At 42.2% G+C, this 23753-nt stretch overlaps 1 non-coding gene across 1 annotated transcript; it reads left to right on the top strand.

Annotated features, from left to right (window-relative positions):
* The first annotated feature begins 14290 nt into the window (after positions 1–14290).
* On the top strand, positions 14291–14365 carry Trnat-ugu (transfer RNA threonine (anticodon UGU)). The gene has a single exon. It is a non-coding gene; the product is annotated as a tRNA-Thr (tRNA).
* Positions 14366–23753: the final 9388 nt, after the last annotated feature.

Raw genomic sequence — 23753 nt, forward strand, 5'->3', positions numbered from 1 at the left:
TGCACTATCAGAGAAATTAAGCTGTTGCACTTTTCTGAGTAATATGTCAAAGTTAACAGTGTCAAAAGCTTTGCTGAAGTCCAGTAGCGTCAATATTGTTGCCTTTCGATTGTCGATGGCATATTTCAGGTCATCAGTTACTTTAATTAGAGCAGTGTTTGTGCTGTGATGTTTACGGAAACCAGATTGAAATTTGTCATATAGACTGAATTCATGCAATTGTTCAGTGATTTGGTCATGAACAATATATTCAAGTGCTTTGGAAACAGCTGGCTGTATGCTAATTGGTCGGTAATCACTAGGCAGTTGCGGGTTTTCGATCTTAGGGATGGGTCGAATTATGCTTCTTTTCCATGCAGTGGGGTATATTCCGTTCACGAGGGAAAAATTAAATATGTCAGTTAAGACAGGTACTAAGATATCGGCAACATTCTTAATCATGGCTATACCGATAATGTCGTTGCCTATTGCATCAGAAGAGATTCTCATTATTGCTATTCTTGCCGTATTTGTTGTTACATGTTTTAGATGGAAGGTATCGTTGTTAGTTATCCTGTTTGGGGATTCTTGTGGACGGTAATTATCAGCCGTGCTGGTAATCAGAGGTGCAGAGAAGAATTCATTTAATTCGTTAGCTGACACATGAAAAGTAGTTTCCGATTTTGCCTTTCCGACCCCCAAGCTACGGAGATTCTTCCATAGAGTCGTGGGTTTCAGATCGCTGCATACAAGGGAGCGAGCGTGCCTGATTTTGGCATTGCGAATGCATTGTTTCACTCTGTTCCGTAGCTTTCTATATTCTTCGAAACGCTCGGTTTTCGGATCTGCCTTGAAACGCCTGTGGGCAGCATCATTATTAGTCACCCTTTGACGTAATTCAGCTGTCAGCCATGGAGCAGGAGATTTTCTTACACGGACTGTGTGCGCAGGTGCATGTTTGTCATAGAGGGCAAAGAGTTTATCACCAAGTTCATTAATTTTGCCGTCGATTGAAGGTTCTCTGATTATTTGATGCCATGAGATTTCTGAGCAATCGGCTGTTAGAGCGTCAAGGTCAATACTTTTCATGTTCCTACAAGTTATGTAACGCGTAAAGTCAAAAATCGATAAATAAATTTGAATTGTACTGCTCCTTACTGGCTGTTACATCAACGTAGAATCTTCTTCTGTATTCTACTATGGTGCTTTTTGTGTCTCCGCATATCGCAGCACGCGACATAGCGTTGCACACGATAAATGTAACCGTTTCAGAGTGTAGAGCAGCCAATGCGACGATCTGACATAAAATCGATTCGATAGCAAATGACGAAAACGGGCCGATTTCTTATGTTTTTACCACATATGAATATTTTTCACATACTACCGTGCAACGTGGCTGCTAGTCCTCCCTCCATGCAAAATCTTAAGTTCCTAGCTCATGTCCAGTGCCCCAAAGCCGGCTAAAAAGTACAAAATCGATAACTTGAATTGCACTGCTTCTTACTGGCTAGTACATCAACTTAGAAGTTTCTTCTGTGTTCTACTATGGTGCTTTTAGTGTCTCCGCATTCCGCAGTACACGACATAGCTTTGCACACGATAAATGTAACCGTTTCAGAGAGAAGAGCGGCCAATGTGACCATTTGACATTAAGTCGATTCGATAGCAAATGACGAAAAGGGGCGGATTTGTTAGGTTTGTACTACATATGAACACTTTTCTCATTGTCCCCTGCAACGTGGCTGGTAGACCCTGCATGCAAAATCTTAAGGTCCTAGCTCATGTCCAAGGCTCCAAAGAAGGCTAAAAAGTAAAAAATCGATAACTAATCTTGAATTGTCCTGCTTCTTACTGGCTATTACATCAACTTAGTAGCTTCTTCTGTGTTCCACTATGGTGTTTTTAGTGTCTCCGCATATCGCAGCAAGCGACATAGCCTTCCACATGATAAATGTAACCGTTTCAGAGAGTAGAGCGGCCAATGTGACGATGTGACATTAAATCGATTCGATCGCAAATGACGAAAACGGTCGGATTTGTTAGGTTTTTACTACATATGAACTCTTTTCTCATTGTCCCCTGCAACGTGGCTGCTAGACCTCCCTGCATGCAAAATCTTAATGTCGTAGCTCATGTCCAAGGCTCCAGAGAAGGCTAAAAAGTAAAAAAATCGATAACTATACTTGAATTTTACTGCTGCATACAGGCTATTACATCTACTTAGTAGCTTCTTCTGTGTTCTACTATGGTGCTATTAGTGTCTCCGCATATCGCAGCACGCGACATAGCCTTCCACACGATAAATGTAACCGTTTCAAAGTGTAGAGCGGCCAATGTGACGAACTGACATAAAGTCGATTCGATAGCAAATGACGAAACCTGGCGGACGTCTTAGGTTTTTACTACATATGATCACTTTTCACATTCTCCCGTGCAACGTGGCTGCTAGTCGTTCCTGCATGCAAAATGGTAAGGACCTAGCTGATATCCAAGGCACCAAAGAAGGCTAAAAAGTCAAAAATCGATAAATAAACTTAAATTGTACTGCTTCTTACTGGCTATTACATCAACTTAGAAGCTTCTTCTGTGTTCTACTATTGTGCTTTTAGTGTCTCCGCATATCGCAGCACACGACATAGCTTTGCCCACGATAAATGTAACCGTTTCAGAGAGAAGAGCGGCCATTGTGGTGATCTGGTATTTCATCGATTCGATAGTAGACGCCGAAAACGGGAGGATTTCTTAAGTTTTTACTACATATGATCAGTTTTCACACATTCTCGTGTAACGTGGCTCCCAGACCTCGTTTCATGCAAAATCGTAACGTCGTCAGTCATATCCCTGGCGCCATAGGCGGCTAATAAGTCAATAATCGATAGCTAAAACTTGAATTGTACTGCTTCTTACTGGCCGATTACATCAACTTAGAGCCGGCCGCTTTGGTCAAGAAGTTCAGGCGCTCAGTCCGGAACCGCGGGACTGCTACGCTCGGAGGTTCGAATCCTGCTCGGGCATGGATGTGTTTAATGTCCTTAGGTTAGTTAGGTTTAAGGAGTTCTACGCTCTAGGGGACTGATGAAAACAGATGTTAAGTCCCATAGTGCTCAGAGCCATTTGAACCAATAACTTAGAAGCTTCTTCTGTGTTCTATGGAGTTGCTATTAGTGCCTCCGCATGCCGCAGCCAGGGACATAAGTTTCCAGACGATAAATGTAACTGTTTTATAGAGAAAAGCATCCAATGTGACGATATGTCATTACGTCGATTCGACGGCAATTGACGAAAACGGGACGATTTCTTAGGTTTTTACAACACATGAACACTTTTCCAATTCTATCGTGTAACGTGTCTTCCAGACTTCGTTTCATGCCAAATCTTAAGGTCGTCGGACATGTCTGAGGCACCAAAGCCGGATAATAAGTCAATAATCGATTACTAAAACTTGAATTTTACTGCTTCTTACTGGCTGATTACATCAACTTATAAGTTTCTTCTGTGTTTTACTGTGTTGCTATTAGTGCCTCCGCATACCGCAACACACAAAGTAAGTTTGAAGACGATGAAGGTAACCGCTTCACAGAGAAATTTCAAATTCTGTGTCTGTGTCTATTGCCTGCTCATATTGTTTAAAGCAGGTTGCTCTAAATGCCCAGTGGATCTGATTCCATTGATACCTATTCTAAACAATCTCGGATTGGTAAAGACCAAGCTCTGCTTATACTTATAGTCTGGGAAGTTGACGTATCTTAGACAGTAAAATATGATGGTTAAAGATGTCCACTGAGTATTCCCATATACACTGAAGTTAGCTTTGAACAACAAATTATTAATTGGCCACCTACTCTTGACTCAATAGCTACTAAGATCTTTCACTAGTGAAGGAGGTGACGACGTTGTTATGTCCACTAGAGGCTTCTGTAGTTTGCTGAAAATGATGTGATATAATTGTGCCTTGTGATTTTCTGTGGAGTTCCAGAGTAAGTTCTATACTGGTGCAGGACATTCATTCGTGCTGTTCTCATTCGAGGCAAACCTGGATTCTGAATCTCAAGCACCAGAGGATTATAATCAGCAATGCAACCTCTGTCTTCCTGGCTGTGCACTATTTCAAAGTGCTCTGGTTGACAGTCTCTTCTCATTGTGCAGTGCTTGTAGATTATTGTAAATGGATTATCTGCATTATTTAGAACATCTCATTCTAAACTTTCTAAAGAACAAGACTTTTCTGTCATGACCACTTTTTGTGTGAGGTGATAAATACCAGGAATTTGATTGCATTTTGAGAACCTAATGGTAACTAACATTATTGTCTATGTAAATTAATGGAACTGGATTTTTCCTGAGGTCAGCAGTTTTCCGAAGGTCGTCGTTTTTCCCGAGGTCGTCGTTTTTCCCGATGTCGGCGTTTTTCCCCGAGGTCGGCGTTTTTCCCCGAGGTGGGCGTTTTTCCCTGAGGTCGGCGTTTTTTCCCAACAGCGGCGTTTTTCCCCGATGTCGGCGTTTTTCCACGATGTCGTCGTTTTTCCCCAAGGTCGGCGTTTTTCCACGATGTCGTCGTTTTTCCCAAGGTCGGCGTTTTTCCCCGAGGTCGGCGTTTTTCCCCGAGGTCGGCGTTTTTCCCCGAGGTCGGCGTTTTTGCCCCGAGGGCGGCGTTTTTCCCCGAGGTCGGCGTTTTTGCCCTAAGGTCGGCGTTTTTCCCCGAGGTCGACGTTTTTTCCCGAGGTCTGCGTTTTTGCCCCGAGGTCGGATCAAAGATTTTTTTTCCCGAGGTCTAGAAATCTATCGATACATTGAAAATCCAAAGTATTTTCATGTATGTAGACTATACTGTTATGTCATGTCATCTTGAAACATTTATCCGACCACTAGATAATGGTATTTATCAAGATAGCGATATATTTCGTTATATCTATTTATTTCGATAATCGTTTTCTTAGGGGTACAGATTTATTTTGAGACGTCCATACTTTTCCCATTATCGATTCAATTAGATATATCGACTTACGTAGATGCGCACATTAAATCATGATATCGATTTATTTCGAGATATCTATCTATATTGAGGAGTCTATTTATTTCGAGATATCGATTGATTTAGAGTATCCGATTATATCGAGATATCGATTTATTTTGATATACCGACACAATTAAGGTTGTCTATATATTTCCAGGTATCGATATATTTCCATGTATTGGTGTACTACAGATATCGATTCATATCGAGATTTTGATATAATTCAAGGTACCTCCATATCTCTAGTAATCCATAAATTTCTAGATATCGCTATTTTGAGAGATATCTTTATATTACGTGGTACCAATATATTTCGAGATATCGATATATTTCTGTACCTCAATTTATCTCGATATGTCAACTAGCATCGAGATTTCGGTCTATATGGTAAGCCGAAATGCGTCTAGATGTCGATATACTTCGGGATATCGACTCATTTCGGTGTAGCGGTTGTTTGGAGGTGTCGATTTATTTCGAGGTTTCGATTTATTTCACGGTGTCGATTTATTTCGAGGTTGCAATTTTTCGAGGGTTGCGATTTATTTCGAGGTGGCGATTTATTTCGAGGTGGCGATTTATTTCGAGGTGTGGATTTATTTCGAGGTGTCGATGTATTTCTAGGTGACGATATATTTCGATGTTACTTGTCGACTGCATCAGCTTAGAACCTATTTCGTACAGAGTGGTGCGACTGCATACCTCAGCAGGCGACATTGATATCCAGACGACGAATTTTACCGTTTCCGAGAGAAAAGCGTGCGATGTGATGAATTGGCACTACTTCATTATGAAAACAAATGACGAAAACGTGAGGTTTTCTTCGGTTTTTCTGCCACTGCTGCCAACTTTCAGCCCACCCCCTCCTCCCCTTCCCCAGTCGTGGCGATCAGCTTTTGTGATGGAAATGGACACAGGAAAGTAATAACGTTCCATGAAATCCCATTCTAGGGACGTTCAAGGGTAAATGTTCCAGACGGTTTATTTGCATTAAGACACGCATACTGCGCATCTACAATGTCACATCTGCCAGATCGTTTCTATTGTCAACAGTGGAAAACAAAACAGCGTACTGAAGAAGCCATAGTGAGACGCGGTTTTTGGTAGACGAAATAATAGGAATACTCTAGCCATTGATAATGATGATCTAATGAGAATTCTGTTATTGTTTTGAAAGATGCATTTAAATATGCATTGAACGTAGCTCCAAATTATTTTGAGAATTATAATTGCGGTATTATGAATCTACATTGGAGATTTTGTAATGCAAAACATTTCGATCTGAGAATACTTTACGTGATAGTACGGCATTGACCTTGTGTGTCATTAGGGTAAAGTTAATTTGCCGCCATTCACATAAAATTTATCCGCCATTAACATAAAATCTATTTTTCAGCGTACTGCAATAAGGACTCACTTCAGATGATTGGACAATTAAAGAGAACTCAAACCGTTATTTTAATAGTATTCGTAGGTCCATTGCAGCATTTACCGTGGACAGTCCCTGAGCCTAGACTGTCAGTTTTATGTAGGGAGTACTACTTTAAAAAAGCACTCCGTCTTCAGGTCACAAGTGGCCAATCAGGACCATCCGACCGCCACGTCATTCTCACTGAGGGTGAAGGAGGAGCTGGCTCTCCCACTCGTTGTGGTAGTTTCCTTTGACTGGAGCCGCTACTATTCGGACGAGTAGTTCCTCAATTGGCATCGGAAGGCTGAGTGCAACCCGAAAGATGCCAACAGCGCATAGCGGCCCATATGGTCACCCATCCAAGTGCCGACCACGCCCGAAACTGCTAAACTTCAGTTATCTGACGGGAACCGGTGTATCCACTGCGGCAAGGCCATTGCCCCTACCACTTTTTATGATATTTTTGATCGTAGTTCAGGTCTGATGGCTGGGAAGAATGGACGTTTACCATGTTATGCACATTTATATTTTCACTACGTCGACACAGCTGGTCCAATTACGACCACAGGTGATGGTAGCCATAATGATCGTGCCAAGCATCCCGTGTACATTAGTTACACCCAAGTGTGTGGGCATCACAGCATTCGTGACATTTAAATTTGTTACTTCTTTGCTACTATATTCGCAATAAATTTTGCAGACAGTATCCGCATATGACGCTCAATGTACCTACAAAATTATATCATTGTACGACACATGTTTCGGGAGATACGTCATAAAAACTCAGGACAAGGCCAGACGCTGCATAGTACGGACGTGGACGCACAGCTCTAAATAAATGCCTGGTCAACACCAAGCTTTTCCGCTAGTCATCTATAAAGATAAAAAATCCCCAATATTGTCTACCAGCGTATTTTTGAAAAACCTTTATTTTGTCATCCATTTTTTTCCTGTAAAAATCGTAAAAGCCGTGCATCATTGTGTTTTTAAAAAGCGTTTCTTATTGTCATCTCTTTTTATGTATTTTAAACCATCTATCGCTTGTGTAACCTGTGGCTACAAGTCCATTCCCTTTATGGTGTAATCGAAATAATAAACAACGCAAAAAAGTGTGGGTCAATTTCTTCCTCATTTTTCGGAACTTCTGATAATAGTAAATCGTTGGCTCTTTGAGGGCGTGGTAGGTACATGCAAGAGATTAGTGTAAGATTAGAATTTGGGTTAGATGCAGTGCCAGGAGGTTCTGTTTCTATCTGGCTAGCTTCAGAGTACTTCACCATCTACTAAGTGATGCGTTTCATTGTGAATGGTGTGTTCTGTGCTAGGTCTACCCTTTACTCCACAATGCTGTTCCTTCAATGTTATTAAAACCAGGATGTTATCAAAATATATGCACAGTGGCAGACTGGAGACTGCAGAAATATTTCCAGTGGTGGGGAGGGGGGAAGGCGCGTCGGGGCTGGAGTGCATGATTCTGAAACTGGCACTCTGTGTACAAATCAGCTGGTCAGTTACGAGGTGCATCAAGCTACAAGACCCTAACTCTATAAGCGCTACAACTGGCCAAAGCTAAGGTTTATCAGTATTGTGGAGAATTCTTATCTGGAAGAGTATACTGTAACGAATAAAAACTCTTTACTCCAGATTCCAGGGAGGGTTGGGGGCGATGGGTGAAAGTGCCCTTTTGCCTATCCTCCCCTCCCCACCTCCTCCCCTCCCCCTCCCGTCCCCCTCCCCTCCCCCTCCCCTCCCCCTCCCCTCCCCCTCCGTTCCCCCTCCCCTCCGTCTCCCCTCCCCCTCCCCTCCTCCTCGCGGACGCCAATGGCTGGCCCGTTCATTTTGAGAACATCAGAGCTCCAGTAACCTTTCTGAGAAACTGTTGTTGTTGTCCTTGTGCGTCAATCTTACCACTCAGAACACCAGTGGGAATGTTGGTTATCGCTGAAATAACTGGTTTTCGGCTCTTATCAGTTTCCCAACCCTTCTTTAAGCTAATTGTTAAAGCCCGTCACAATACCAGTTCTTGTAACAACCGATTTTCAGTCTTTTATTTACATTATTTTCTCTAGTAAACGTAGAAATCAAACAAAGATTAAACAATTTTTACTTTCTCAGTTTCTTGATAAATGGAATCAAAATGTCAAATTAAATACCCTTATGATGACCTGCAGCCGTTCAGAACGAAATTAGAATTATATTAATACCGTCAGCTGCTCACGTGTGTCGATATATATCAACGGCGACAGGTGACAATGTGTGCACGTCTGGGACTCGAACCCGGGATCTCCTGCTTACATGGCAGGTGCTCTGCCCATCTGAGCCACCGAGGGCACAGACGATAGTGTGACTGCAGGTACTATCTCGCGCACGCCTCCCGCGAGACTCACATTCTCACCTTGCATGTCCACACACTACATTCGTAGTGTCCCACACCGACACACTCATTACTCGTGGAACACATTCTTACCAAGTCCAGTTCGGGGAATACGTGTGCATCTTCACAGAAGAAGGTCATGGCTGGTATTGCCAGAACCATATACTTATATTGATATGGACATGTCTTCCACGAGGAATGAGTGTGTTGGAGTGGGACTCTACGACTGTAGTGTATGGACATTCAAGGTGAGAATGTGAGTCTCGCAGGAGGCGTGCGCGAGATAGTCCCTGCAGTCGAACCATACACTGTGTCCTCTGTGCCTTAGATGGATAGAGCGTCTGTAATTTTAGCAAGAGATCCCGGGTTCGAGTCCCGGTCGCGGCACACATTTTCACTTGTCCACGTTGATATTTATCAACGCCCGCGAGCAACTGACGGTATTAATATAATTCTAATTTCTTTAAATTAAATAGTCAAATAAAACTTTGTCCGATCTTCGCTGCTGGCGAGTGCTTCTATACTACAGAAAACTGGCAATATTATCCTACTGATTATAGTTTTTAGAAGCTCTGCTCAAAAATTATATTGTAATCGGTTATCACAGCACTATGCAGGCATTACGTATAGTCCAGCGATAAAGAGTGAAAACTGCGGCAGGAGAACTCTCTTTTTCGTTTTAATTTCTCTGTTTTTAAGGGCTAAAAGCAGATAACGGCATACTACGTAGACACAGCAGCAGATCAGGCACTTTCTACTTTTATCCAGAACTATGAATGATTTGTTAAATTTTAACTTTTTTCCTTGTATGATGTCGCAAGTCGACCAAATCTAACTTTGTTCTTCACTCGTACCGCATATCGTAAAATACTTCCAGACTTCCAGATGGTTCCATTCTATGTTACAACTGACGTTCGACAACAGCGAGAAACTGTGTCCAGTCTCGCGCTCTGCTTGTATAACAGGCACAGTATTGTCTCGGCAATGTTGGACCAATCCATTTGTTGCTCGTTTCTATCAGCAGTGTTATTAAAGTGGCATACATAACTTTTCCCATTTTTTTCTGTAATAACGCCGTATTTCAGTGCTATGGAAATCTTACGAATAAAAATTACTCGTCTTTTTTTAAAAAGGTTTATTTGAAAACTAAAAATTTTACTACGACATCTGTGGCTAATTGATATATCTGTTTTTACGTGGTTATCAGGAAAAAATGAAAAGATACTTGTTATAACCGAGAGCAAACAAATACTGAAAGACATCGGTTATTCAGAACTAAAATACCCATGTCGTTTTAACTGATCGGTTTTTCTATCTATAAACTGCAGTGTCGCCATAGAAAAGTGTGTCGCTCCATCAATGTCCATAGCAACTTTGAGATATGTGTTTATGCGCAATATCGGCAAATGGAAACACGAAGAGGTAATAAGCTCCTGAGCGATAGAATTTATTTCACAGTCAGAAAAGTCGAGTGACAGGCAAGACTGAATCACTGTAATAGAAATTATATGGAAAGCTGTGTAAAGGAAAATTTCCAGTTCTTTCGTGGATTCCAAAATTGAAGCAAATTCCGGGACACCAAGGTGACATAGTCTTATACGGATAGTATTCCATGACTAACGTAATTGGCCCATATACTGTACTGGTATACGGATAATATTACACGACTAACGTAATTTACCTGAAATAATTTACAAACATGTTACTGTAACATTCGCTACTACTCATTACGCTAATTCACCTTCAGCCATTAAGCGCAAATCTCAGTTATGATACGTGCGCCAAACAAAAATTTATCAACCTAGTAACTCAAGACAACTACAAACGATCATTGTGTGCAAAATAAATAGAACACTTCATAAGAAGAACATGACGGGTTTGAATCATTCCCACCGCAAAGGATGAAAAATTCAGGCTCGCACACAAGACCACTTGATAACTAACCAGAAATTCAGATTAGTTGTAGCTTCGGTGACAATCGCCTTTTTTACATTTTCCCCGTAAACTAGATAATTATGAAACGTAAGCAACTACTGTAAAATATCTGCGGCAACGGCCTTGCCGCGGAGGTTGCATCGGTTCACGTGGGATCACCGAAGTTAAGTGCGTTGTCGGGCGTTGAAGGCACTTGGATGGGTGATCATCCAGGCCGCCATGCGCTCTTGCCATTTCTCGGGGTGCACTCAGCCTCATGATGCCAATCGAGGAGCTACTCGACCCAATAGTAGCGGCTCCGGTCCAAAAATACCAACATAACGACCGGGAGAGCAGTGTGCTGACCCCCGCCCCTCCTGTTCGCATCCTCCACGGATGATGACACGGCGGTCGGATGGTGCTGTCCCAGTAGGTCACTCGTGGCCTGAAGACGGAGTGCTTACAAAGCAAACTACTCTCCAGTGGATGGTCGTACTACTGAGACCTTGATGCCTGGCATCAATAACAGATGGCAGCACAAGAGGTTGGCTTACGCCTACTGCCGAATTTTGCGATCTGTCGTAAGCCTGCGTAAGCACGTAGGGCCTTCCGTCTTAAGTGCAAGCATATCCATTGCGTTTTCTGTCAAGCGACTTGAGTGGAATATTTCATTATTTCTGAAATTTTATAGAAATGTTTTTCGTTGTATATCCTCACCATCGGTACTGAATTTACTGTAAAATTACTTGCTCACTTTTCGGAACTTCCGTTCATAGTAAATCGATACTATTTGAAGCCGTGGTAGACACGAGTCTAGTGTGCTTCACCTTCAGCACCTTCTGTGTCAGTCTCGGTTAATACGTCGCTGATTTCACAACGAACGTACTGAGTATACTGTCTGTTGCACGACACTATCCCTCCCACGCTGCTAAATGTAGGTCGTCGGCAAAATATGACTGCAGTGGAACAAGGGCGTCTGCAGAAATTTCCCCAGGAGGTGGTGGTGGCATTGGTAGTGGTGTGTGTGTGTGTGTGTGTGTGTGTGTGTGTGTGTGTGTGTGTGTGTGTGTGGAGGACTATTACTATGAAACTCACACAGTCCAGACCGCCAAGGAAAATAAACCTTGAGATTTGGAAAGAGTGTTGATCTTATACCGCTTATACTGCATATTTCAAAATTCCACCTCTAAGGGGGAGACGCAGGACATGAAAGGATTTCTGAATCATGTAGCTATTAAGGTAATTTTGAAGCTAGGCATACGAACATTTGTATCTGGTTTCTAGGTCAGAAATAAAGAAATATGTGTTCCAGTATCTTTGGGAATTTAACCTCTATGAGGTGAAATAGTGGATGAACATTTTATTTTGAGATAAATAATTATGGAAGAACTATGAAAGTATTTTTAAGGCTACATCTACGAAAATTGGTATTTGACTTCAAGGCTACAAATAAGAAAATACGTGTTTCGGTGTTTTTGGAAGTTCAACCCCTAAGGGGATGAAATAGAGTGAGCTGGTGCGTTTCTGGCGCCAGTTTCCGTCGATCGTTGTTTCGATCTTTGAGTCGCGGTCCAGAGGACACTGCTCCCTAAGCGACTGTAGTAGTTCTCTGTGCAGCCCAACATCGGGCTTACCACGCTTACACTGGACACAGTTGCCAACAAATCGCCTGCCATCGCGATATAGGTTGGGCCAAAACATGTATTCCTGAACTCGGTTCAAGGTCTTGAAGAACCCCAAATGACCCCCGTCCGCCGACTCGTGGAAATATCTGAGTGCCATGCTAACTCGTTCCTGTGGAATACAGACCTTCACTTGGCCACGGTTGGCTCCCCCTTTACACAAGAGGCCCGCACGAAGGCAACAGCTAGTGACGACGTCGCCATCCACAAACTGCTGCATATTCGGTCCCCACCCGGCGTCCTCGGCCTGTTTGCCGGCTAAGTCGAAGAAGAAGCCGGGTGTCTCGGAGAGAAGGAAATTCACCCCCAGATCCGGCTCCACGTTTCTGAAAATGGTTCATTATGAAAGCATTATGAAAGCATATCTGACAATTCGTATTCGGCTAATCTGTTACAATTTTTAAAAACTACGTGTTTCACTGGTTTTTAACTTCGAGCATAAGGGGATGAAAATTTTAATGAAATATTTATTGCGTTATATTAAAATATTTTAAATCTGCATCTACGAAAACCGGTATTTCACTTCTCAATTAGATATAAAGAAATATGCGTTATACAAACAGGAATACAAACGGCTTGATTAACAAAAACCTTGGACCCCAGCTGTCAGCATTGCTTTTTGGTCATTCAGCAAAAGACCATGCTTCAACGGCGTTAAGTTTAGAAAAGTTTAGAAAGTGTTGCAGTTTATAAAAGACATAAAAAAAACGATTAAAGAAAAAATGCTTTGCAGACCATGAACGGTCTAAGTAAGTAAAGAAGCGGATGATAAGCTAGCTCTTTATGCAAATAAGTTGGTCAGTTTAAGTTCCGAGACATGTCATGCAGCAGGAACGGAATCCTATAGTTGCTACGATTGGCTAAAGGAAAAGTTTTGCAGAATCACGCGAAATCACTTCTGCAAGTGGCTGAGAATCTCGTAATGAATAAAAATTCTGTACTGAGAATTCCAAGGTGGGAGAGGCGAGATTCCTCCCCCCCCCCTTCCCCCTTCTCAGAATCCTATCCTTCTTTACCTACAGCAAAAAATAAATAAATAAATAAAACTAGAGAAATTTCTACTGTGAAACTATTTGCATACAAGAGAACGGCCATTAAAATTTAACTCTTCAAAGTTTTAAGCCCTGCCCCGTTCGAAAATTCAATTTCTTTGTAGTTGCATTTTTTAAAGGTGTACTTGTCTAGACTCCTGGAACGGAAAGGTTTTTTTTTTTTTAATCCGTGCTTTACAAAAGTTTCTACAGTCCATTGTTTGAAGCAGTGTCACGGCTGCCATGAGCCGCGCGGGGTACCCGCCATGTGTCCAACGCCTTGTCACGGTTCGCGCGGCTCCCCCCGTTGGAGGTTCGAGTCCTCCCTCGGGCATGGTTGTGTGTGTGTTGTCCTTAGCATAAGTTACTGTAAGTAGTGTGCAAACATACGGACTGATGGTTCAAATGGCTCTGAGCACTTTGGGACTTAACATCTGAGGTCATCAGTTTCCTAGAACTTAGAACGACTTAAACGTAACTAAATTAAGAACATCACACACATCCATGCTCGAGGCAGGATTTGAACCTGCGACCGTAGCGGTCGCGTGGCTCCCGACTGAAGTGACTACAACCGCTCGGCCACATCGGCCGGTCTATCATGTATTCTAGAAGAGCTGCACGGTCGTCAGTGGCGCCTGTTCTTTCTAGAACAGTTACTATCTTCATATCTACGGTTAAACGTCACCCAGCCATTGACCTTCGTCTGTGCGAATGCGCACAGGCTACCGGAAATCTTACGGGAATCGTCACCTTAGTGTGAGCCAGTAATGAGTGGATGGACAAATACCTATTAAGTACATTACGTAATCGGATTGTGGGCGGTTCGGGGTGTGAGTCTCACGGGAAGCGTGCGAGGGATAAATTCCTGCAGTCGTGCTGTTCATTTGTGCCCTCGATAGCTCAGATGGATTGAGCGTCTGCCTTGTAAGCAGGAGATCCTGGGTTCGAGTCCCAGTAGCGGCACACTTTTCAGCTGTCCCCATCGAAGTATATCAACAACACCTGTCGGCAGCTGAGGGTTTCAATTAATTATCAGTTGTGTAGGTGATTCGATGAACCCTTTGCCAGGCACTTAAATGTGTTTTGCAGGGTATCCATATAGATGTAGATGATAACTCGTCCCGTGTCGCACGTGCTCAAAAGGATTCATACTGCAGAATGCATGCAAACATACTCACCGAAAATACGGACGAATATCAAGTGCAGGCTGCCGAGTGCTGCATATCCAGCTTAGACAGATCGGCTTTTCCTGCCAAGATGAACAGGAAGTTGCTGTCTAGGAACAATCAGAGGTAGAGGAAGGGCTGATAAATACTCCTTGAATTGCAGACTAAACGTAAATAACGAAAATACATTTTTGGTAAAAATTGGTCAAAACATAATCGTTTGCCCTCCGTATTGGATTAGCTGTTTTGAATATTGAAAATCTGACTTCAGATTCGTTTTCAGCGACATTAAGAATATATGTGTAACACTCAGTTCATGCAAATCGAAGTAATAATATAACTAAATGTTTTCCCTAAACTTTGAACACTTTTTTTTTCGAGTAACGATTTTCTCAGAACGGCATGCAGCATAAATTAAAAGTGGTTCGATCTCTTAACTTCTACCTCTGACCCCTAAAAGTAAACACTTTTCTTAGGAACTTATAGCTATAATATGACATTTGTTAATATTAACTACTTTTTGTGTAGGCATAAGGAGTGAAACAAACCCCTCAAAATCGAACTCAAAGTTCGAATTAGCACTGTATCGTTAAATTTAAGGTTGTTTCATTGCGGTTAGGTATACGCTCCCATAAATTTTATGTTTTATCGACTGATGTTATCCATTTTCAATTTCAGAGGAATAATGTAGTATCAACTGATGTTACCCATTTTTGAATTCAGGTAACATCTGAGGTGCCACACTGCACGCACTCTGCGTACTCCAGTCTCGCAAGCCCTTGATCAAATCATAATTACGGGCGCCATTTTTTATTGAAAATCTAAAATTAAGCTCATAGTATTGTCACTCGTAATTCCCAAACAGATCGTTCGAATGTATTTTCATTGTCTCAAAAAAAATTTCAAATTTACCCTTTTTTGCTCATTTGTATGAGAACCTGGCCGTAACGCCGGAATATAGTCACTAGATTTTTTTTCAGAGACGCTGTACGTTCGCGAGAAGACTTTCGTTCTGCGCGTGTCGAAGGATATTCCTCAGATATTACTGTGTGTGTGCTACTCAGTCGTGCCATTTAAGTGTACATCTTTGCATAGTTTTCCTTTCACGATGTAAACAGTGTTCCGCTCAGTTGCTAAATGGCCAGTGAGTGGTTCCGAAGGTGTCGGATGTGCGGTGCGTTCGGTCTGCTAGGACAACAGCAGACTGGCGTGGTGCGATGGCAGAAGCAGACACTGAGGGAGCTAGCTGCTGGGACGCCAGCGAACAATTTATGCCAAGTAAGACGAAGAGGACTATTCTAAAATTACGAGCCGTCTAAAAAGTGTTTACCATTGGTAAATCTTGCTGTTGAGTCTGACAAAACTGACAGTTTTTCCTAGAGATACAGGAAATCCCCCCACCCCCACTCAATGAATATTTGGTTGTGATGACAGGCCGATTGGTAGTGTAGCCCGAGATCTAAGTTAGGTTGGAAGGTGGTAATTTGATTGAGAGTTGTTTACGCCAACGATTATGAATGCCGACTAAACGTTGTGCGAGCAGATTGCCCTGTAGCGTAGCCTAGTGTTTCCGTCCGCGCCACATTTAACACACTTTCTCTAACTGTGTACAAAAGTCTCACAAGAGCCACGATAACTACGTTTCTGGTGGGGGGAGGGTAGAGTCCACTATGTAACTTTCACGGAAAATTTTAGTAACCGCATAAACTAACCAAAATAGAAGCGTCATTTTAACTATATTTCCTTTTGTGGGAAAATAATGGTTCTCCTCTTTTGGCAGCAACTGTAATATGTAGGCGACTTATTAGTTTTTTTTAAACTCTGAATCATGATCTCAATAGACGCAGTGCTTTTTTTACGTTACTTGATTTGTGGTCTATAGTAAACAATGAAACGAATTGGTAAATTCTTTGAAGTTTGACGTGTGTTACATAGACGACGTCTGCAATGTTCGTAAGGCCAAGTTTGCATATATTCGGTGTCTGTTTTTTTGGCCATGTACTGTATAATGAAGGGGAGGAGGATTATGTTCAAGGAGCAGTGCATTAGCAGTCTATGGAGAAATTGAGAATTTGGATCTAACGAACGGCATGCTCGGGCAGTTCGTGATATTCTGTTGACCACTGTGTAATTCGGACACAGTGATCATTGCCTCTCCCTAGTAACCAGGGGACTAGGGTGCTAATCCTGGTCTGGCACAAATTTTCAACAGTGCCCATTGACTAAAGTCTGTGCCCATTGTCAGCTAATATCATTGTTTCGGTGTTAAATAGTATTTTGTTCGCGTTACGTGGTTTAGCTTTTTCATGGATAACAGCTTTGAAAAGCGTACAGGTTATATTGATATTCGCTCGTCGTTAGTCCAAGGCAACTATAGCGATTTATAAACACAGTTGTAGTTCGTATTAAGCCCACATACGTAATTGTGTCCTGTGTTTCTTTACCAAGAACTACTCCGTAAGTAATTCCCCTGTAGTGGTATTTTGTTATAGTATTTTGTTTAAATATTTATAGACTGCAGGCTTGGATGAAATATGAAACACATATCCGAAGTTCCTGTTGATATTGCAGATACTGTTTCATCCGTACTAGGGGCCAAAACATTTCATCAAATACAGAAGGACACAATTTGTCTCGAGATTTAGCAATTTTTCGTAATAGAGGCCTTGCGTCGATATGTTTTTCTCTAATTCTTGTTTGGATTTAATCTTAAAAGACACTAACTCTTCCACCACTTATTCGATATGTGTTTTCATCCCTTTCGTAGCCTAGAGTTCCTAAACGGTCGATAATATTAATAATTTCCATTCTCAATTTTATTTTCTGTAAAATATCCTGTTTATGGTTATTGCTAACATGTTTCACGTTCTCACTTTTATTATTTTTATTTTTCTAGTTTTGTGCCTTGTAGCCAAATTTTCTTTGAATCTGGTTTTCAATTCTGAAATAGTAACAGTTGAAGGTCAAGAGAAGATTGCGGTCTATTTGAGGAGAGTGGCTTGGAGATTTTTTATAACAGACGTATACAGGTCATGGGGATCCTTACCTATATACATTTACTTCGAGTGTGATGTAGCCCATTCTCTTGTCATGATCTCGGCTGTATCGTAGCACATTGTCTCGGTTAGGTTGGAGATTTCTGTTGAGAGTTGCCGAAGTCAACGAAAGTGATTACAAAGTAAAGACTGTGCTAACAGAACGATCTCTAGCGTAGTCCAACACGTTCTTTCTGTCCTTTTAAAGCCTCTTTTAATTAAAAATAACTAAAGCTGCAAGATACAATCACAAAAACTGTATTACGTAATAGAGTAATCCCAGACTATTGTTGTGTAAGTTGTGTGCGTACACTATTTTTTTTGTTAGTGAATATACACTTTTTTACTCATTTGCTGGGTTTCAGTTTTCCCCGTTTTCTGGCAAAAAACCTTTTCCTGTGAAGGGCCCATTAGCTTGTCGGTTATATTTGTGACATTCTCGACGGTCAGTAATTTCGTGATAGTCCATCCACCGGCGTCATTGTTAACATCGGATATAGATTTAAGTATTAGGAAGGCTAATATGAAGCTAATGCATGAGTAGGTCTAATAATTAATAAAAATAGGAATGCGGGTAAGCTACTGCATACAGCATAGTGAACGCATTGTTGTGGCCAAGATAGCCACGAATCCCACGCCTACCAAAGTCGTAAAAGTAGTCCTCAGATGATGAAGAAATTGATGGAATGTGTGATGAGATAAAAGAAATCATTCAGATAGTGATGGGAGATGAAAATTTAATATTAATGGGTGACTGGAATTCGACAGTAGGAAATGGAAGAAAAGGAAACGTAGTAGGTGAATATGGAATGGGGGTAAAAAATTAAAGAGGAAGCCGCCTGGTAGGCTTTTGCCCAGAGCATAACTTAATCATAACTAACACTTGGTTCAAAAATCATGAAAGAAGGTTGTATACGTGGAAGAGACCTGGAGATACTGCAATATTTCATATAGATTATATAATGGTAAGACAGAGATTTAGGAACCATATTTTAAATTGTATGACATTTCCAGGGGCAAATGTGAACTCTGATCACAATATATTGATTATGAACTGTAGATTAAAACTGAAGAAGCTGGAAAAAGGTGGGAATTTAAGGAGATGGGACCTGAAAGAACTGACAGAATCAGAAGTTGTACAGTGTTTCAGGAAGAGCATTAGGGAACGATCTACAGGAATGGGGGAACGTAATACAGTGTGATGGGGGATCTGAGTGGTGTACTGTCAAGGGGGAGGGGGTTCCTCAGGGATCAGTGTTGGGGCCGCTATAGTTCCTTATTTATATAAATGATATGCCCTCAAGTATTACGGGTAACTCTAAAATATTTTTGTTTGCTGGTGACACTAGCTTGGTAGTAAAGGATGTTGTGTGCAACATTGACTCCGTTTCAAGTAGTGCAGTACATGACCTCAGTCCATGGCTTGTAGAAAATAAACTAACGTTAAATCACAGTAAGATTCAGTTTTTACAGTTTCTAACACACAATTCAACAAAACCTGACGTTTTAATATCACAGCATAGGCATATGATTAGTGAAACTGAACGGTTCAAATTCCTAGGTGTTCAAATAAATAGTAAGGTGTTGTGGAAAGCCCACGTTCAGGATCTTGTTCAAAGACTTAATACTGCCATTTTCACTATTCGAACGGTACCGAAAGTGAGTGATACTTCGCCAAGTAAATTAGTCTACTTTGCTTATTTCCATTCACTTATGTCGTATGGTATTATGTTTTTGGGTAACTCTTCCCATTCTAGAAGGATATTTTTGGCTCAGAAACGAGAGGTTCGGGCAAAAAGTGGTGTGAGTTCACGAACCTCTTGTCGACCTCTGTTCAGGGAGTCTGGGTATTTTGTCATTGGCCTCTCAATATGTATATTCCTTATTGTCGTTTCTTGTTACCAATATTAGTTTATTTCCAACAATAAGCAGCTTTCACTCGGTTAATACTCGGGAGAAATCAAACCTCCATTTGGATCGGACTTCCTTAACTCTTGTGCAAAAATGTGTGCAGTATACTGCTGCATCCATTTTCAATAAGCTGCCACTCGAATTCAAAAATCTTAGCAGTAATCCACGCGCTTTCAAATCGAAACTGGAGTGTTTCCTCATGGGTCACTCCTTCTATTCTGTCGAGGAGTTAATTGAAAAATTAAGCTGATTCTCATTGTACTGCTGATAGCGTTTGCTTAAACTTATGGACTGATTTTCTCTCAGGTTCATGAACATGTTTTTTTATCTGTTATTACTTTTATGTTGTAAGTTCATGTGTCGCCCTAACCGCCGTCTGCTTCACGTCTGCTGTGCAGCGAGCTACCTTAATTTAAGTATTAACTGTATTTTTCTTACTTGTCACTTCTTCTTCCGTGTGTTTTTGCTTTTGCTGCCTCGGAGTGTAGCGGCAGTGGGGAGTCTAGTGCGTCGCATGGTGCACCCCAGGTGTTAGATGCTTCACCCACTGTCCCTGCTGTCGAGACATCTTCGCGGGTACCGGGCGCGGCTGGCCACCCTCTCCCCAAGGGGAGTGGCGGGTTAAGCGGCGTTCGCGGCGCACGAGGCGGAGGGTCAATGTGGAGGCTGGCCGTGTGGCATCGCCCGCTCTGCCTGTGAATGGACATGTGGCTGCTCCTTCAGCAAGGTCCGAGCAGGCACACGGGGGGAGGGGTTTATTAGTTATTGGGAGCTCCAACGTTAGGCTGGTGATGGAGCCCCTTAGGGAAATAGCGGAAAGGTCGGGGAAGAAGGCCAGTGTTCACTCTGTGTGCTTGCCGGGGGGTCTCATCTGAGATGTGGAGGGGGCCCTACCGGCGGCGATAGAGAGCACTGGGTGCACCCGACTGCAAATTGTTGCTGATGTCGGCACCAATGACTCCTGCCGTCTGGGTTCAGAGGTCATCCTCAGTTCGTACAGGCGGTTGGCGGAGTTGGTGAAGGCGGAAAGCCTCGCTCGCGGGGTGGAATCAGAGCTAACTATTTGTAGTATCGTTCCCAGAACCGATCGCGGTCCTCTGGTTTGGATCCGAGTGGAAGGCTTTTTCGGAGAGCTGGGGTGCAAATTTCTCGACCTCCGCAATGGGGTGGAGAAATGTATGGTCCCCCTGAATAGGTCAGCCGTGCACTACATGCCGGAAGCGGCTACGAGGGTAGCGGAGTATGTGTGGAGTGCACATGGGCTTTTTATTAGGTTAGAGAATTCCCTCCCTAGGCCCGACAAGACGCCTCCTGAGACGCGGCAAGGCAGGAGTAGGCAAAATGCAACAGGGAATAACAATATTAATGTGCTAATAGTAAACTGCAGGAGCGTCTATAGAAAGGTCCCAGAACTGCTCTCATTAATAAACGGTCACAACGCCCATATAGTACTAGGGACAGAAAGTTGGCTGAAACCACATGTAAACAGTAATGAAATCCTAAACTCCGATTAGAATGTATATCGCAGAGAAAGGCTGGACAGTAAAGGGGGAGGCGTGTTTATAGCGATAAGAAGTGCAATAGTATCGAAGGAAATTGACGGAGATTCTAATTGTGAAATGATTTGGGTGAAGGTCACGGTTAAAGCAGGCTCAGACATGGTAATTGGATGTCTCTATAGGCCCCCAGGCTCAGCAGGTGTTGTGGCTCAGCACCAGAAGAATAATTTGGAAAATATTTCGAGTAGATTTCCCCACCATGTTATAGTTCTGGGTGGAGATTTTAATTTGCTGGATATAGACTGGGAGACTCAAACGTTCATAACGGGTGGCAGGGACAAAGAATCTAGTGAAATATTTTTAAGTGTTTTATCTGAAAACTACCTTGAGCAGTTAAACAGAGAACCGACTCGTGGCGATAATATATTAGACGTTCTGGTGACAAACAGACCCGAACTATTTGAATCAGTTAATGCAGAACAGGGAATCAGCGATCATAAAGCGGTTACTGCAACGACGATTTCAGCCGTAAATAGAAATATTAAAAAAGGTAATAAGATTTTTCTGTTTAGCAAAAGTGACAAAAAGCAGATTACAGAGTACCTGACGGCTCAACACAAAAGTTTTGTCTCAAGTACAGATAGTGTTGAGGATCAGTGGACAAAGTTCAAAACCATCGTACAATATGCGTTAGATGAGTATGTGCCAAGCAAGATCGTAAGAAATGGAAAAGAGCCACCGTGGTACAACAACCGAGTTAGAAAACTGCTGCGGAAGCAAAGGGAACTTCACAGCAAACATAAACATAGCCAAAGCCTTGCAGACAAACAAAAATTACGCGAAGCGAAATGTAGTGTGAGGAGGGCTATGCGAGAGGCTTTCAGTGAATTCGAAAGTAAAGTTCTATGTACTGAATTGGCAGAAAATCGTAAGAAATTTTGGTCCTATGTCAAAGCGGTAGGTGGATCAAAACAAAATGTCCAGACACTCTGTGACCAAAATGGTACTGAAACAGAGGATGACAGACTAAAGGCCGAAATACTAAATGTCTTCTTCCAAAGCTGTTTCACAGAGGAAGACTGCACTGTGCTTCCTTCTCTTGAAGTCGCATAGTTGACAAAATGGTAGATATCGAAATAGACGACAGAGGAATAGAGAAACAATTAAAACCGCTCAAAAGAGGAAAGGCCGCTGGTCCTGATGGGATACCAGTTCGGTTTTACACAGTGTACGCGAAGGAACTTGCCCCCCTTCTTGCAGCGGTGTACCGTAGGTCTCTAGAATAGCGAAGCGTTCCAAAGGATTGGAAAAGGGCACAGGTCATCCCCGTTTTCAATAAGGGACGTCGAACAGATGTGCAGAACTATAGACCTATATCTCTAACGTCGATTAGTTGTAGAATTTTGGAACACGTATTATGTTCGAGTATAATGACTTTTCTGGAGACTAGAAATCTACTCTGTAGGAATCAGCATGGGTTTCGAAAAAGACGGCCGTGTGAAACCCAGCTCGCGCTATTCGTCCACGAGACTCAGAGGGCCTTAGACACGGGTTCACAGGTAGATGCCGTGTTTCTTGACTTCCGCAAGGCGTTTGACACAGTTCCCCACAGTCGTTTAATGAACAAAGTAAGAGCATACGGACTATCAGATCAATTGTGTGATTGGATTGAGGAGTTCCTAGATAACAGAACGCAGCATGTCATTCTCAATGGAGAGAAGTCTTCCGAAGTAAGAGTGATTTCAGGTGTGCCGCACGGGAGTGTCATAGGGCCGTTGCTATTCACAATATTCATAAATGACCTGGTGAGTGACATCGGAAAGTCTCTGAGGCTTTTTGCAGATGATGCTGTGGTGTATCGAGAGGTTGCAATAATGGAAAATTGTACTGATATGCAGGAGGATCTGCAGCGAATTTACGCATGGTGCACGGAATGGCAATTGAATCTCAATGTAGACAAGTGTAATGTGATGCGAATACATAGAACGATAGGTCCCTTATCATTTAGCTACAAAATAGCAGGTCAGCAACTGGAAGCAGTTAATTCCATAAATTATCTGGGAGTACGCATTAGGAGTGATTTAAAATGTCGACTGTCAATGGTAAGAAAAGTGTTTCTAAAGAAGAAAAATTTGTTAACATCGAGTATAGCTTTGGGTATCAGGAAGTCTTTTCTCCGAGTATTTGTATGGAGTGTAGCCACGTATGGAAGTGAATAATGGACAATAAATAGTTTGAACAAGAAGAGAATAGAAGCTTTCGAAATGTGGTGCTACAGAAGAATGCTGAAGATTAGATGGGTAGATCACATAACTAATGTGGAGGTATTGAATAGGATACTGGAGAAGAGAACTTTGTGGCACAATTTGACTAGAAGATGGGGTCGGATGGTAGGACACGTTCTGAGACATTAAGGAATCACCAATTTAATATTGGAGGGCAACGTGAAGGGTAAAAATCGAGGAGGGAGACCAGGAGATGAATACACTAAGCAGATTCACAAGGATGTAGGTTGCAGTTGGTACTGGGAGATGAAGCTTCCACACGATACAGTAGCATGGAGAGCTACATCAAACCAGTTTGTGGACTGAAGACAACAACAACAACAACAACAACAACAACAACAACAAGGTATCTGTCTCATGTGTAACCTTCAACAGAAGTGGGGCAGACAAGAGGGTTAGATTATATGTACTTTCCATTGAAATTGATCCATAATGGGGAGATACTCAATGGGAAA

The sequence above is a fragment of the Schistocerca gregaria genome, unplaced genomic scaffold (assembly GCF_023897955.1).
Source record: "Schistocerca gregaria isolate iqSchGreg1 unplaced genomic scaffold, iqSchGreg1.2 ptg000492l, whole genome shotgun sequence".
In the NCBI taxonomy this organism is placed as follows: Eukaryota; Metazoa; Arthropoda; class Insecta; order Orthoptera; family Acrididae; genus Schistocerca; species Schistocerca gregaria.